Raw genomic sequence first — 15,423 nt, 5'->3', positions numbered from 1 at the left:
GTAAGTCTTTTATCACGCCGGGGGAAGGCAGGCCCTAGTCGAAGTCGAGGTAACCCGCTTGGCAAACAAGGAAGCTCCCCCACCCCCAGCCTCAGTGGGGGAGGCTCGCGGCTCGCGACGCTTTGCCGCGGCTGTTCGCCGCCAGCATTAGGGTGCAGGAGCGGCTTGTTGCAATCCGAGCGCGCGCGACGCTAGGAGAGCGAGCTCGGTTCCTAGTACAGCTCGGTGAGCTGCCTACGTGGAGCCCTGCCCTGTCCTTTACTGTCGGGGCGACGCACAGGCCAGGCTCCTGGCAACCTCTCTTGCCAGAGCTGCGGCGCTCTCCCGGGTCTCGGGCGGCCCTGGAGCAAGGAATGAGGCCTGAGCCCCTAGCTCGGGCGACTCCCGGTTTATTTTCTGATAGGGAAGAAGCGATCAGTCAGCCTGGAGACGACAAGTCGCCTAGATGTTGGCTCCATCTCTGAAACGAGCGCCCAAGCCTGGGGTCAAGGCAAACCTTCCTTCGGCCCCATTGCCAGCACAACCCCAATAACTTAAAAGTTAACACAAGTTCTGACCGGTTTCCTAACCCTATCCGTGCAGGCTACATTTACTTATTTATCTGAAGGGTGATCTGTGTGTTCTTAGTCAAACTTTTGTTACCACTCATGCGTCTGGTTCTGGGTTGAATACACTTCGCCTTGACATTTCTCTGGCGTATTTTCCCCCTCCTGTTCTTCCTTCGAGCCTTTAGGTGGGGGTAGGAGGGGAGACTGTGCACACGAGTAATTTAAAACCTTACAAACAACCATGATCAGATCCCAAACAAACCAATTCTGGGAATTTCAACCAGATCCAGTTGAGAGGCAAACGTGGGCGTGGATTTTGGAGAAGGATATCCAAGAACCTTCGTGGTCACCTACCCACCCACCCACCACCACTACCACCACCATCACCATCCTGAAGAAAGGAAGAGAGAAAAAGCAACCCCAGGGCGCAGGCCGGCCTGCTGCAGGCTGTTTAGAGGCAGACTGACTGACGGCCTCTCTCTCGCTCTCATCCCCTGTGCCCAGTGTGACGCCAAAGCCCAACCTGGATTTGTTCTGAATGTGGGGGAAGTGAAATGCCACAAGATCAGTAGCAAGTAGCAGCTGCAGCGTTTTCTCTCCTGGGAACCCCCACTGCTTAGAAGCCTCCCGAGTGATGTTTGTTTAACCAACAGCTTTCAGAGTAAACACAAGCCAATCACTCCAAAGAAGCTGAAATATAACCCTTACAAGAATTTGGATCCAGGAGTGCTGGCAGAAAAAAAAAACAAACATTTTTTAAAATAATAAAGCCCCGCCCCAAATAAGAATCCCCTACATTGCTTAAAGGAGCGCACAGAATTGTCAGAAAAATATAAATTCATCGAAAGGACTTATTACAATAAGGTGACCTCGAAGGAAATCACTCTTCGCCCACAAACACACACCCGCGGGGATGAGGGGGTTGTCCGTGACTGAAGGGACACACTACTACTTGATTTTATGGAAGTGGGCAAAAGCAATCAAAGGAAGGTCCATTCCCTGCCCTGGAGTAGAAAAGAGTAGGCTGGGAGCTCTTCGCCGCCAACCCTGGCTTTGCCTCAGGCACCGAACTTTCCAATATCAAGATATTAACAGATGGTGGTGAGCACATGGAGGGCTGCTACTTACATAATCCAGCCACTCCGCCCGGCCGCGCGCGCACCTTCTGAGGGGTGCTGCTGCTCCTCGACCTAACTCGCCTTTCTCCCACCCCACCCAGCGCTTTGAGGGCTAGGATTTGGAGAGGCATTAATTTGGGGGGGAAAAAAGAATACACTTCGATCTGGTTGTACTTTATCTCCTTCAATCCACAGTAGTGAAGAAGCTGGGGACCCAAAGGCAGAGCGAAGAGAAGAGGACCCCTTCGGGGAGGACGGGGTGCCCCCCTTCCGTACCTGGGGGGGTGCTCAGAAGTGGAATTTGCACTGTTTACACCTCCCCCCCACCACCACTTTGGTTCAGATCAGCATAGCTTTCGCTGTCGCTAAAGTACAAAGGCAGTGTCGGGCCGCAGCCCAAGGGGACTAGGGTGGGGTGAGGGTGAGTGTGAGGGGACGCCTTTGCACGCGGGGGCGCAGTGGGCAAAGTTACGCAAGGCCTCTGGGCACCGCTGCTCTCCCGAGCCGTTGCAGGTTTTTAAGCGCTCATTCCCGCTTGCGAGTAGTCCCTGTCGGCTGTGTGGCCGCCTGCTGCCTTCCCGCCCTCACCCAGCTCTGGGGAGCCGGGGTTCCCCCTAGCGTGCCCGGGGGCCTCCGCGTGCGCCGGGGCATGTGTGTTTGCTGAGCCTCCTGCCTGGCTGCCACTCGGTTTTGGAGCCGCCGAAACCTGCGAGCGGGACGCCCGCGCGTGTTGGAAAAGTTTCGGGTTGGGCAGGAAGGCTGGGAGTCTCCTCTGCGGGCACTTGGCAGGAGCGGGGCTTCCTCGCCCGCGGCTTCCTCAGGGTGTCCTCCTCCCTCCCCTGCCCGCCCTTCCTCGCCTGTGCCCCGAGCGAGGTGTCGCGGCCTCTCAGCCCGCAGAGAGCGAGTGCGAGATGCTGCGGCGGCGGCGGCGCCGCGCTCAGCGGAGGGCGCGCCCCTCCTGCCAGCGCAGCCCGTGGGGGTCCAGGACGCCCGGCCTGCTCGCCCTGTCCTTCTCCGCCCGGGTCCCGCGTCCCTTGCCTCTTCCCGGGCCGCCGCAGGGGCTGCAGCCCTGCTCCGCTAGCCTGGGCTCAGCGCACGCCCGGGCGCAGAGGGCAACCACCTGCTCCTGGCGCACCGCGGCGCGGGGAAACGTAGGACGCGGCTGGGGGATGTCGGCTGCCGCCAGGCCCGCGCTGTCCCCGCGGCGTCCCCTCCCCCGCCGCCCGCCTGTTGCTGCAGCGGACAGCCAGTGGACCTGGCGGGGCGCGGTGCGGGGGGGGGTGGTCTCTCCCGGGACCGCAGGAGGGGCGGGACGTTTGAAGGGATAGAGATCTCCCCTTCTGCCCACCCCCTTTCTTTTGTCAATTAATCTAAGGATAGTTGGCCGTTAGTCTCAGCTGCCCTTTGTTTCCTCTTTCACATCAAGGGTGTGAATTAGGAAGAGGTGCTCTAGTTTCAGGGGCTTTGGTGATAGGACTTAAGTTATCTACTGTCTACCTTACAAGGTTTGCAGGTTAGAAGTATATAGGTGTAGGCAGGACACAGGGGAAAAGAGAACAAAACTCCCAGTTTGGATTTATTGGGGTAGAGAGTAACTCTGGAAAGTTTAAATTAGAGCAAGACAAAGTTGAAAGCCAGACTTCTATAATTTTTCTGGTAATATTTCTTTTATGAAGTATCTAAATGTCTGTTTGTCATCATTTTGAGATCAAAAGGAAAATCCATATGCTGCATAGTTTTCCGAAATTGCTATTTAAATATGTTTTAAATGTTTCATCCAACGTGGAGTAGGCTGCTGGGAGGCAAGACTGGTGACAGGAACAGCGGGATGGTTTCATGGGGGGCATCAAACCTGGGTGATCCTCGGAATCACCCAAGGAGCTTTAAAAAAATAAAGATTTCTGGGCCCACGCCAGCTAGGCAACCAGTGGGAGGACCTGGGAATCTGAGGGTCACACTGTGTCTCCAGCTACTGCTCAGCCAGTTGGTTACTGACTCTGTGACCTTGGTTGTGTTAATCTGTTTGAGTCTCAGTTTTTTGTCTGTAAAGTGGGGATAATATCCAAATTGTAGAGCTATCGAGAGACTTAGACATAAGTAAAATTGTTCAGCACATGATTGGTGCTCAATACTTAGAAAGTATATATTGTCCACAAATGTGTGCTGTATACCCTTGCACTGACAGGTGCTCTTATACAAGGCCACCCTCCACCCCCAATATTTTGGTGAATTGAACTGGATTGTCACGGGATGTGTACGTGTATGCACAGTTGAGCTCATATGGAGTTGCATTTTATATGCTTACTCTCCCCACCTTTTAAAAATAAATTAGAATTGGTGCACCTTTGGAAGCTAGGCCCTGTGCTCCTGGACCTAGAACTATCCACAGGCCCACTGGCAAACAGGGGGCATTTATCAGTCTGAAGTCTGCTCCTCCCCTTTTTTGGCCCTTTCATCTCCCCTGGTTTATACATGCCAAACCTTTCCTATAGAAACCGTCCCTCTCCTATCCATGAAAACACAGGACAAAAAGTTCTATTCAAGAGGGAACAACAAGAAGGAAAAAAAAAAAAAGGCAACATTCCTAGGTAAAACCAAAACAAATGTATATCATAGGTGATATGTTTTCACAGGTTTGAATGAACAACTCCCCCAAATCCATATCAAGTAAAATATAACCCTTCATATAATGATCTTAGAACCAATGAATTACAAGCACAGCCCAAGGTAATTAAGGAAGAACACAGCCAAAGACAGCCGTGAGAAGGGAAGGGAAGACAGGCAGGAAGGTGCCATGCGTAGCTGTGACTCTGCAATGGAACAGGCTGAACCAGCAGACAACTGATCAAGAGGGCTGACAATTCTAGAACTGGAGGTGGCTATGAGTGGTTAATTAAACAGCCCAAGAAAGGTGTTTTGTCAGAGGCTTGAGATAAAGTAATCACATATTGGGGGTGGGGTGGGGAGTAAGGAGGGGATTGTCAGCTTGGGGCCTCTGTGGGCCCAGCCCCTAGAGAATGGACCCCCCAGGGGTTGGGAATGCAGCTGCCCTACTCCCTGAATAAGAGTGGAAACATCCCCCTAGATGCCTGTCCCCTGAGTGTTTGTGGGTATCTTTGGGCAAGTGCCGAAGGAAGGTTCCTGCTGGCTAGCTACTCTCTGAACCCAGGTGGGAAATGTCTGTGACCCTAGGGGACTAAAACAAAGGACACCCCAAGACAACCTGAGAGAAACATCTGGGGCCAAAGTGGCCTCTCCTCCCAAGCACCCTCCTGGTGGAAGGAGGCTTTTCCCTATACTTGCAGAATTCAGGGCCAGAGGCCAAGTGGAAGAGTGTGGGTGGGTTTGGGGGTAAATAGGGGTGAGAGGGGAGTGTGTGGGGGGATCCCTGGGGTGGGCAGAGGAGGGGAGAGAGTATAGGTGGGGGCGGGGCGGCGGAGTCTGTCTGCAGAGTGACGGGGCAGGGTAGGGGTGGCATGCAGCTAAGGAGGTAGGGACTGGAATTAGGACAGAGTGTGGGGTGGGGTCCGATTGGGGGAGCATGTAACGGGGGTCGCAGCGGGGTGGGGGACAGGAGATTGGGAGTGGGAGAGGAGCGCCGGTGTGCCCGCAGGAGGTCCCCGCGGGGCCGGTGGCGTGTGTTAGTGTCCTTTGAGGGACAGAGGGGCCGGCTGGAGAAAAGACGAGGCGGGAGGCTAGATTTGGCAGCTGCTCCAGCCCGGGTGAAGGGCGACGCGTCTCGGCTTCCTCTTGCCCAGACTTTCGAAGCCGCTAGCTCGCTAATCCCGGGTTGGCGGAAGGACTTGGACCCGCCGCCTCCTCGCGGGGACAACATCCCGGACTCTGTCCCGGGGGGGCGTCGGGGGGCGGGGGAGGGGGAGCTGGCCTGGCCTCCTCTGTCCTGCGGGTCCCGGCCCCCTCTCTGAGGCTGGGGACCGGCTCCGCGGTGGCGAGTCCTTCCCCCCTGTGGCGCCTCCACAGCGCCCCGCGTGCAGCTTCCCCCCGCTCCAGCTGCATCTTCCTCCTCGGCCGCCCGCGGCCTAGCCTTGCTCCCCTGACTCCTCCAGGTCCCCCTGTGCCCCGTCCTTCTCCCTCCGCGATCGGGCGAATTCCACCCCTCCTCTCCCCAGTGCTAATCTGGTGATGGTGTTGGCAAGAGCCGGAATGTAGAACCCAAAGTGGACTAAAAAAAAAAATTGAGGAATAATTCAATTCACCAGATAATTAGTGTTTGCAAGACGGTGCTGAGCGTGGCAGTTGGTGACCGCATTGAGAGAGCAGAGTGGGCTGAACGAGTCTGGTTCCGACCCAACACTGGCAGTTGTCGTGTGTGTGTGTGTGTGTGTGTGTGTGTGTGTGTGTGTGTGTGATTTAGGCGGATTTCTGAGACCTCCATTATGAACTCCAGTCGAGAAGAATCTGGATGAGAGGAGAAAGTGTTGACACTTTCTCCTTTCATATTCCAGAGTGATCCTTCGGTGAGAATACAGCAAGGAGGCAGCAGGCACCACGACAGTGGGCAGTGGTAGGTACTGCTAACGTTTGTCGAGTACTTCGTATGTGTCAGAATTGTGACCCATGCTTTACACCCGCACTTCAAGTTTCTTGACTCCAAAATGCCATAGGTTACAAGACCCACCATTCCTTTAGAGATGGCCTTTAGGAGGAAAGGAAAACACAACCACCTAAAATGCACAACTGATTGTAAGACATTGATTTGAGCAACATATGATATGAGAAAAAGTGACTCTTAGAAGAAAGGAAATAAAATGTATTATTAGAAGAATTATTCCCCACTGTATGAATGAGTGAGCCGAGACTGGGAAAGTTTTCCCCACTTGCTCAAGGCCACAAGGCCAGTGAGTGGCAGGGCCGGAGTTGGAGCTCAGGTCTGCCTGCAGTCAGAGCCAGAGCAATGGCTCTCAGGGCACAGAACCTCTGCAGGGATTGGGCTTTGTCACTCCTTTTTCATGGCCGGGTTTCTCTTGACCTTTTTATCATTCACACCCCTGCCCTACCCCTCAAGCTATAGACATTTCCATGAGGGGAAAGTCATTCATTGGGGGGAAAAGGTACAAGATAGTCCAATTACATTTTTCAGATTCAAATAAAGTCTTTAAAGGGTGAAAAACATGCATGCCAGGTTTTGCCATGCACCACAGGAAGTTGGTGAATTCAAGGATCCCTGTATTGCTGAAAATAGAATTGTAAAAAATAAAAGGAGTTGGGGGGAGAATGTGAAGGAAACTAATCCTATTAAACGTGGTAGCATGTTTTTGTGGCACGCAGGGAGAGATTAAGCACAGGAAAGGGGATAAGTACTGCTTCAGTTTCACTAAACTAATGTGACAACTTGTCATTGGAGATCTTTACAGCTTGTTAGTAGATGACTAGCTGATTCAGAAGTGTTTTCTATCATTCCCTTTGTGTCCCCATGAGTTTTTTTTTTAATTTTCTTTCTTTTCCTGTTTCTTTCTTACTCATGCTGCTCTCTTTTGCTTTATAATCCTTAGTGTCTCCTTCAAGTCAAAACATTTAGCTGGCTCTAATCAAGATTTGGTTTTGAAGATGCCCCTTGACCTTGGGTTGCCCAGAGAAGCCCCTGAGGGGGCTGCTCTCCATCCTCAACCCGGGGACTGTCCTGGGGTTTGAGAAAATGAGCTTCTGGGGAAAAACTCTCCTTTTGATTCCATTTTTCCGCAGTCTTTTCCTTTCCCCCGTCTTCTTTTCCTTTTTATGTTTTGTTCTACCCTTTTATTCTCTCCTTTTTGCCTTTCCTTTCTATACTTCTTTCTCTCTTTCCCCTTCTCTGTTTTCCTCTCCAATTTTCCTCTTCTCACTATTTTCTTCCCATCTTGTCTCTCCTAGAATTAATCCCTTTCCCTTCTCTAATGCATTGTAATAACTCTCTTCTTTTTTCCTTTCCTTTAGCTAAGACAGTTAAATTCCTAGAGAAAAGTTAGGAGCCTTTGACGATTCCCACATTGAAGTCGTAGAAGCGCGCAGGGAACAAAAGGCTGATCTAAATCAAGAGGAAGTGAGAATTTTAGGCTTGGCTGCTGGCTTTCCAAAGCAGGTGTCTCGATTGTTGACTGTCCCTCTCTCTTGTGCTTTGGCTTCAGAGTCTCCCACTTTCCCCCTCCCCCGCTCCAACTTTCCCCACTGGCTTACCAGCAGAGGCGAGATGTTGAGTCAATGGAAAAACAACATTCGCCAACATTAAAGGGAGACTGTTTAGAAAAGGAAGGCCCTGCTGAGGTGCAGAGGAAGCCTGTGCATTAACACGGGCCACCTCTTATCTGGGGCAGCTGGGCCTGAGCTGCCTGTGCTGATTCTCTGGCTTTGCCAAGAGGCCATCAGCAGACAGGCCGTCTTGGGGAGCGAGGAGCTGACTCTCACCCACAGACATCACCACGACTTTTAGAGACAAAAAGCCATTGCTTTTCTTTCCCCAGAGGCTTAACTGGAAAACCTAAAAAGTGAAGTTTTGCAAAAGGCACACTTCTGTAAGCCTCTGCCTCTGGACACTCCTCACTGTGAACCTAACCCCTCTCATTTCCAGTGCTTTCGGGGACACCCAAGTATTTTAAGGACTGGCCATTCTGGCCTGAATGTGAATTACAGACAAGGACAAGCTAAAGCGACCCAAAGGAAAAGAAAAAAAAGGCATGTGGGTAGGTTCACCCTGGCTCAAAATTGCTTACCGTTAAGTCTTGGGCCAGCTCCTGATGGAAAGATAAGGTAAATCCCTAATCAGTCAATAATTAACCGTAGCTCCGTTAATGGTCCAGTCAGCTGAATCCTGCTGACACCTTCAGAACTCTGCTTTGGTGGGAAGGATTAGGCGGAAACTTTAGGGAGAAAGGCCTGTCCGTTCAGACTCCTGCAGACCCTACTTGTGTCTCATCACAGAAAGAATGAAGTTATGCCTGTGTCTACCAGTGAAATATTTTCTTGGGTTGACTCCTTAGGATAAGTTCTAGAAATTTCATTTTTGGAAATCTCAGTTCTGTACGTGTGTATGTGAACGTGTGTGTATATGTACATAGAACAGCTTGGAGATCCATTCTGGTTCCAGTTTAGTTTGAATCAAATTCCAGATGTGCTCTGATTGTTACTACATTATTCTTCTTAGAGGACTGTATTTTCTCTCCCCTGCCCTGCCCATCTTAGTTTGTGGTTTATTCCCAGTGCCTATAAATATTCCTATTCCTTGTTTCTCAATGTTAGCTCTTCTTCAATTTGTAATAAAAGCAGAAATGCTTTTAAAATGATAAACAACAGCCCTATCAAAACACAAAACCTATTTTTGAATTTTAAATAAGTAGGAAATTAAAAGACTAATCGGTATTTGATTTTGGTACTTCTTGTAGATCAAGGTTTTTTTTTGTTTGTTTGTTTGTTTGTTTTTACTTCTTACAGAAGCAAATCTGTAGGAAGGTAGGCTTTGTTCTTTTTTTTTAATTTAAATTTTTGTGTTTGTTTTATTTGGCTTTGTTGTTCTGTATAGCATGTGGTATGTTACCGTATGCATCTAGTTATATATACTATAGATGAGAAAAATCTGTATAATCAGCGTGGTTTCAATTTTTCCTAAAGTCAAGTTGTAGTCCATGACCATATGCCAATAAATGAACTTCACCCCTACTTTTGTATGTTCAAGCCACTTGAAAAATGTGTTCTTTTAGACATGAGAGAAATAGGATACAGGAGTGTGGCATGATATAAATCCATCTCCATCACAAGAAAAAAATATCAGAAATTACATGTTAGGCTGCGGAGGTGTTATTTCTGCATGTAGAAGGTGGTTCATTCAGCTATGCTTCTGTTGGTTCTACCTTTCAGCCTCTGTAACCACCAACATACCATTGTTCTCTTCTCCTCAAAGAACCTAGTAGTCTGGGTGCTCAATTAATCTTTGGCTGCTTCTGGAAGTTGCCAATGAGTAGAAATTCTGTCAATGATCTGTGACACCCTTTTCAACAAACATTAATTGAGTGACATTTCTTTTTCCCCCAAATCATCCATCTGTCCTTTTGTATACAACTTTTGAGTTTCAAAAGGGTAGAAGGCAAGCTTTCTTTTGGCCACACATGTGGCCTAAGAAGACAATCTCCGAATTGGACAATATAATCTACTGTAACCATGTAAGTCAGTCTAAATATTCACCAGACTGAATTAACATGCTAAATATAAAATGAATTAAATTCAGCCTTCTTTTGCCTTTGCCCATCAAAACCTCTTGCATTTGTGAAGGCAATCAGTAAATGTAAGGTTCAGTGCTTCTATACATTTTTTAATTATTTAGGTATAAAAGCAGGAGTGGAAAAGGTGAGGGAAAAACAGTGAGAAAGTTTTCAAAATTTGTCATTATGAAATTTGGAGGAAAAAAATCTAGGATCCTTTTTTTTAGTTTATATACTAATTTTTGATTATTTTAAAAAACCAAAATGTATCTTATTTATAATAGTGCTGTTTAGTAAAGCAGAGAACATACATCAAGTTGTCTTTGAAGTCCTGTTGCTTGGATATCAAAATGAGATTTTAAAAAATGAAACTGGTATCTATTTTCCCATGGGTCAAAAGGCATTCATAATTATACTAATAATTTTTGAGTATCATGCTAATGAGGATAGGAAAATGTAGACCTTGACATTGCCTTGTTTAGTTACATTCATTGTAGGAAAAAATGTTGTTTACCCCTCGGGAATTTCTTAAGGAAAAGAAAAATCAATCCCCATCAATGAGCAATATTTTTCTCCCCAAGGGATATTGATTTGAACATTGACTTCACAATGGGTGAGTTATTTCCCTCAGACCCCCTGCTATGAATTGTTAGGTGACATGTCTTTTAGGAGCCAATAAACATGTTGTTTCTAGTACAGTAATCTCATCGGGGAGATGCCAACTTCTGAACAGTGGTTGGTTTGGAATATCTCACCCTTTGTGCGTCTGTGTTAAGTAGTCCTGAGAAATACATTCCAAGTTTAAAAAAGCATCTCTCTCATCACTCTGCCTTTTTAAGTGAAGTCTAGTCTTCGGGATGCTTCTGAGGGAGGAGCAGGTGGCTACGAGCAATTGCCTGTTCTGCTCACTCCTTAGCTACAAGTCCTCTCGGCTGCTGTGTAGACCCATGACTCATGTGTAGTCATACGAATGTCTCTATGATTCCCTATTCTCCCTTTATATAATGGTACAATATTGGCATTTTTAATTTGGAAAATAAACCAACTTTCAATCTGCCAGGGAAGCCATTATGTAAAGGAATGCTGTGGTGGGTGGGGATGGGGAAAAGGACAGGGCACGGAGCATTCTTGTTGATGTGAATGATCATTCTCTAACTTATCTGTTATCTGTTGGATTTGTGGGTAATATGTTTCCTTAATGAGTTTTCTTAAAGGGCACATTTAGAGTTTATATTAGATTGCCTTGGGCTATTCATTTATCCAGCTATTATTCAAAAAATATTAATTTACACTCCTACCGTGTGCCAAACACTGTACTCAACATTGGTGATACCAAGATAAATAAGCCCATCTGAGGCCCTAATGGTGCTGGGAAGAAATTAGGTAAGATAGCTATGAACACACGTTGGCACAAAATACTTTAGGAGTTCTGAGGCTTATTTTCACAGTAGTTTGGAGTATCAAGGAAGCCTTCAAGGAAGAGGTGAGCATGAGCAATAATTAGTCACACTATGGGCTTAGTAGAGGAACAGAAGTGAGTTTGTGTCCCTGTTGAACAGTGAGAGAAATCTTAAGCAAGTCATTACACCTCTTTGAGCCTTAGTTTCCCTACTTGTCTGTAAATTGAGGATAGTAACAATACCCACCTTATGAGATTGTTGTAAAGATTAAATGTGAATGCATGAAAGGGCCTCAACACTGTGCCTGGCACAAAGTAGGCACTCAATCAGTGTGCACTAGAAAGGTAGAGTAAGGGTGACATTTTAGCTCAATCTCTAACATTAATCCAACAGATATTTATTAGGCACCTAGCATGTGTCATGTCTTAGTGCTGGGTCCTGGGGGGGAGGCCAGCCATGAGTGTGAAGAGGTAGAATGACAGGCAGCTCCGGCAAAGGTGTGAAGGCAACACATCTGTCCTGTGCTCGGGGAGCCCCAGGTGGCCTCTGACTGCTGGATTTCACAGCACCAGGGGAGGCCGGGCGGAGGCAGAGGCAGCAAAGTTTGTCCTGCCACACCGGGAAGGACCTTATGTGGCAGTCATGGCCTGTAAGCAGACAGGAAAGAGACAGTGATACAAGTTCATCTGTAGCTCCTCGGTTTCCTCTAATTTTTCCCTGGGTGCACATTGCCTTTCTACAGCTCGCTAGCTCGGCTGCATTCTCTTCCCATGTTTTTGTGGGTAGCACCCTCCCCAGGATGCCCATGATAATCGTGCTGCCTGTGGTTGGTGCTCAGTAAATACAGTTAAGTTTTTATACTTCTCTCTTCTCTACCTGCTGAAATATTCCACCCATTTCTTGTGCCCAGTCAAATGCAGAATGCTCACATTAAAATGCCTCCTTTTATGCTTATCAGAGAGATTCATGAATTGGGAATTGTGACCATGTCACTGCTTAAAATTCTTTATATTGCTTGTAGAATAAAGTCCAATATTTTGAATGCGGCCTACAAGAGTTAGGATAACCTGGCTCCTGTTCGTGGCTCCTGCCTCACTTCTTAAAATTTGCCCCTTTTCTTAGCATGTTTCCATGTCACTGGCCTTTTCCTCTTTATTTCAACACCACAAACACCATAAAAGTGTTGCTGCCTCTCCTTAAAGGGGCTCCCAACCCCTTCTCCAGACAAACTCTTCCTCATTATTCAGGGTCCAGCTTAAAAGTCATTTGCTCAGGAAACGCCTCCCCCATTTCCAAGGTTAGAAACTCCAATTATACATGCCTGTAACACCTGTAGTTTTATTCTGCTTATCATAACGGAAATGAATAGATTATCTGGACATAATCTTTATTTATTCAACAATATTCTTTGAGCCCTTACTCTGGACTACATGTTGGAGACGCCACACAGTAAGTCAGCCAAAGTCCCTGCTTCCTGTAGCTAGTATTTTAGTAAGTGATGCAATGAATAAGAAACAAATATAGATGTGATATGATGTCAGGGATTGATAAATACTCTGGAAAAAAGTTAAGCTGGGTAAGAGCATGGGGTAGAGGTAATGAAGACGAGTTGAGGATGCTAAGGAGGAAGATTGTTCAGTGTAGTGTCCAGAATCTAGAATGTGCATGGCAAATATTTCCTGAATGAGAGTCATATTGGTCCAAGGAGACTCGAAGGACTAAAAGGGAAGCGAATAGGGCTAACTGGGTTATACACTCGTGCAGCTTTGTCACCAAGTTCCCTGACTGCACCTGGGACAATGTAGTGTGTGTGTGAATTCTGCACCCAATACAAATTCTCATCAACCCTGATCTTCACTTAAAGTTGGTGACGTTCACACCTGTCCAGTGGTGGCATTGCTTAGTTTCTTCTTAATTGCCATGGCAAAATTGCAGCTGGCTGGCGAATGAAATATTTATGCTTTGAAGAATTGGTGTTCTGATCTGTTTCTATTTATACCAATGATCAACTATTTCTCAGTGAGGAGGAGGATAATTTTTTCTGTGATCTACACTCTTCTAAATGACTAATGAAGTCAATCTGGGCCTGGCAGATTTTGCCACCACTTGGACAGACGTAGCACACTCGTGGACGTTGTGTTACTTTTCAGCTTGCTGGTTCCCTGTTCCCTCTGCGATGATCTCATTATTGGCATTTTGTTTTCCAAGTGTTATCTTTCCCATTACGCCTCCGTGTGGCTTGGTCTTAAGGCACTGCATACCACTTTTCTTTCAACCGAGCTTATCTTCTTGAAGAATACTCTGAAGAACAAACATCTTTGATTAGCAAAGTTATTTTGTTTTAATTTTGGTGGAATCGGGAGAGGGGAATTTATGCTCTCATAAATATCTTCTTTAGTTGGAAGAAGATCTGGACTTTGGGGCCAATTTGAGTGGAGAGCGAGCCAAATGGAGTTCATTCTCTAGACTTTGTTAAAAGACTGAACGGCATGGAGGGAACAAGGGACAGAGATGGTTCTTTTCCTCTCCTCTGGACCCTAGCACATCTCTGTTGTCCTGTTACCTGCCTTTACTTCCTCCATGAAATAATTTCATCTCTTTTTCTACCCCAGGGGCCTTTTCCGGTTCTGCACTTCTGCGGCAGTCAGTCCACTGCTTTGTTTGTACCATTCTTTGGACAAGGCATGCCAGTAGAAGTTCATACTCTTAAGTTCCTTTTGGCTCTTCTCCGTGCTCTTTTGGACGGCCCGACTTCTTTCTCTGTGAATCTCCCTGTTGTATCTCTACAACCAGATGCCAAACTCAACTCCCCAGCAGAAAATCACATGTTTTGTATCTGCCATTAACCAGCATCCTCAACCACCCCGTGCACTTGTGGGAAGGCCTTCCTATCGCTGCTCAGGGGATTGGTTAAGAAAAAGATGGGAAAGAAATGGAATCCATCTCCATCTCTGCACTGTTTCTTTCAATGTTATCACTTTGTAGCTATCTATTTATTTGGTTTTTTGTAACTTATTGGCTGCTCTCCCCTCTCTTAAACTATGATCCTCATAGAGTCTGGAAAGTGTGTCTGCTTTGGTGCCCATGATATGCCCACTGCTGGTGAGAGTAAACACGCTTGATGGCTCTCTGGGGAATTATAGGAGTGACTGTAGAGGAGAAGGAATTTATTCAAGGGGGATTTTCACTTACCCCAAAGAAGTGAAATGAAAGCAAACTTTGGTGGTTTTTGTCTGAGGGCAGATTGGTATGGACTAAGAAATTCAATTAACTTGTATTCATCAATTTTTGTCTCTGGGGTAGAGTCATGTTACGAAGACTTGGGATTCTTGGTCCACACCCCTTCTGTGATGTTAAAAAACAAACAAACAAACAAAAAAAAAACTTGGCATATTACACCAACCAGATTTTTTTCTTTGTCTCCAAGAAGGCTCAGCCGAACACTAGATTCTTCACCCAGTGCAACAATCAAAACCTCAGAAAACCTCAGCTGCCTCCGATGATGTCACAAGACCTTTAAGAATGCTCACTGCTGAGTTGGGCACAGGTCCAGCAAACACAATTCTTTCTGCCAGTTATTCAGGGTCTTTGACGGATTAGGTGGTCTTTATTCTTCTCCTTCTTCTCCTGCTTCTTCTTTTTTCCATCCTCCTAAAAGGCAGTTCAGTTTACCTCTAAGCAAGACATTAGCTCTGGCTGCCCCAAATAACATTTTAATTGAAGTCTCAGTCCAGACAAATGCCCGGCCTCTTTATTAACCCCAACAGTGTAATTTTTCAACCTAAGGCTGATTCAGGGGGAAACTGTCTCACTTAAACTGCCGTGCAACGGAACATGGCAGTTTTCCTCAATCAGTCTCTTTTCTGACCTTAATTTGAACCTTAATCTCTTTTAACCATGTTCTCTTTATTAGCTGCTCATAGCCGTGGCACAATACTAATTTTCCTGTTTTTAGACTATCAGTTGACAGAGGTATTTCACACACACCCCATTCACCCCCAGATGTAACCATCAAGGTTTCATGGATCTTTTTGGGAAAAGAAAGTTAATACTTATTCTTAACATTTTTTTGGTTTAGTAATTTAAATAGCTGCTTTGCAAAATGTTCTGCAGAATTTTAGATTGCTTATTTTGGACGTATGTAACATTTATATACCCCTCCAAATATACT

The 15,423-nt window shown here is 46.8% G+C and overlaps 1 long non-coding RNA gene across 7 annotated transcripts in view; it reads left to right on the top strand.

The window, feature by feature from the left end:
- The window catches only part of LOC123627085, a 60,224-nt gene that overhangs the window by 2,107 nt on the left and 42,694 nt on the right, over nucleotides 1–15,423 (top strand). The window lies entirely within an intron of this gene.

Source organism: Lemur catta, chromosome 23, assembly GCF_020740605.2.
Source record: "Lemur catta isolate mLemCat1 chromosome 23, mLemCat1.pri, whole genome shotgun sequence".
Taxonomy (NCBI): Eukaryota; Metazoa; Chordata; class Mammalia; order Primates; family Lemuridae; genus Lemur; species Lemur catta.
Note: the sequence above shows the minus strand (reverse complement) of the source record. Positions and strands in the feature narration are given on the sequence as shown.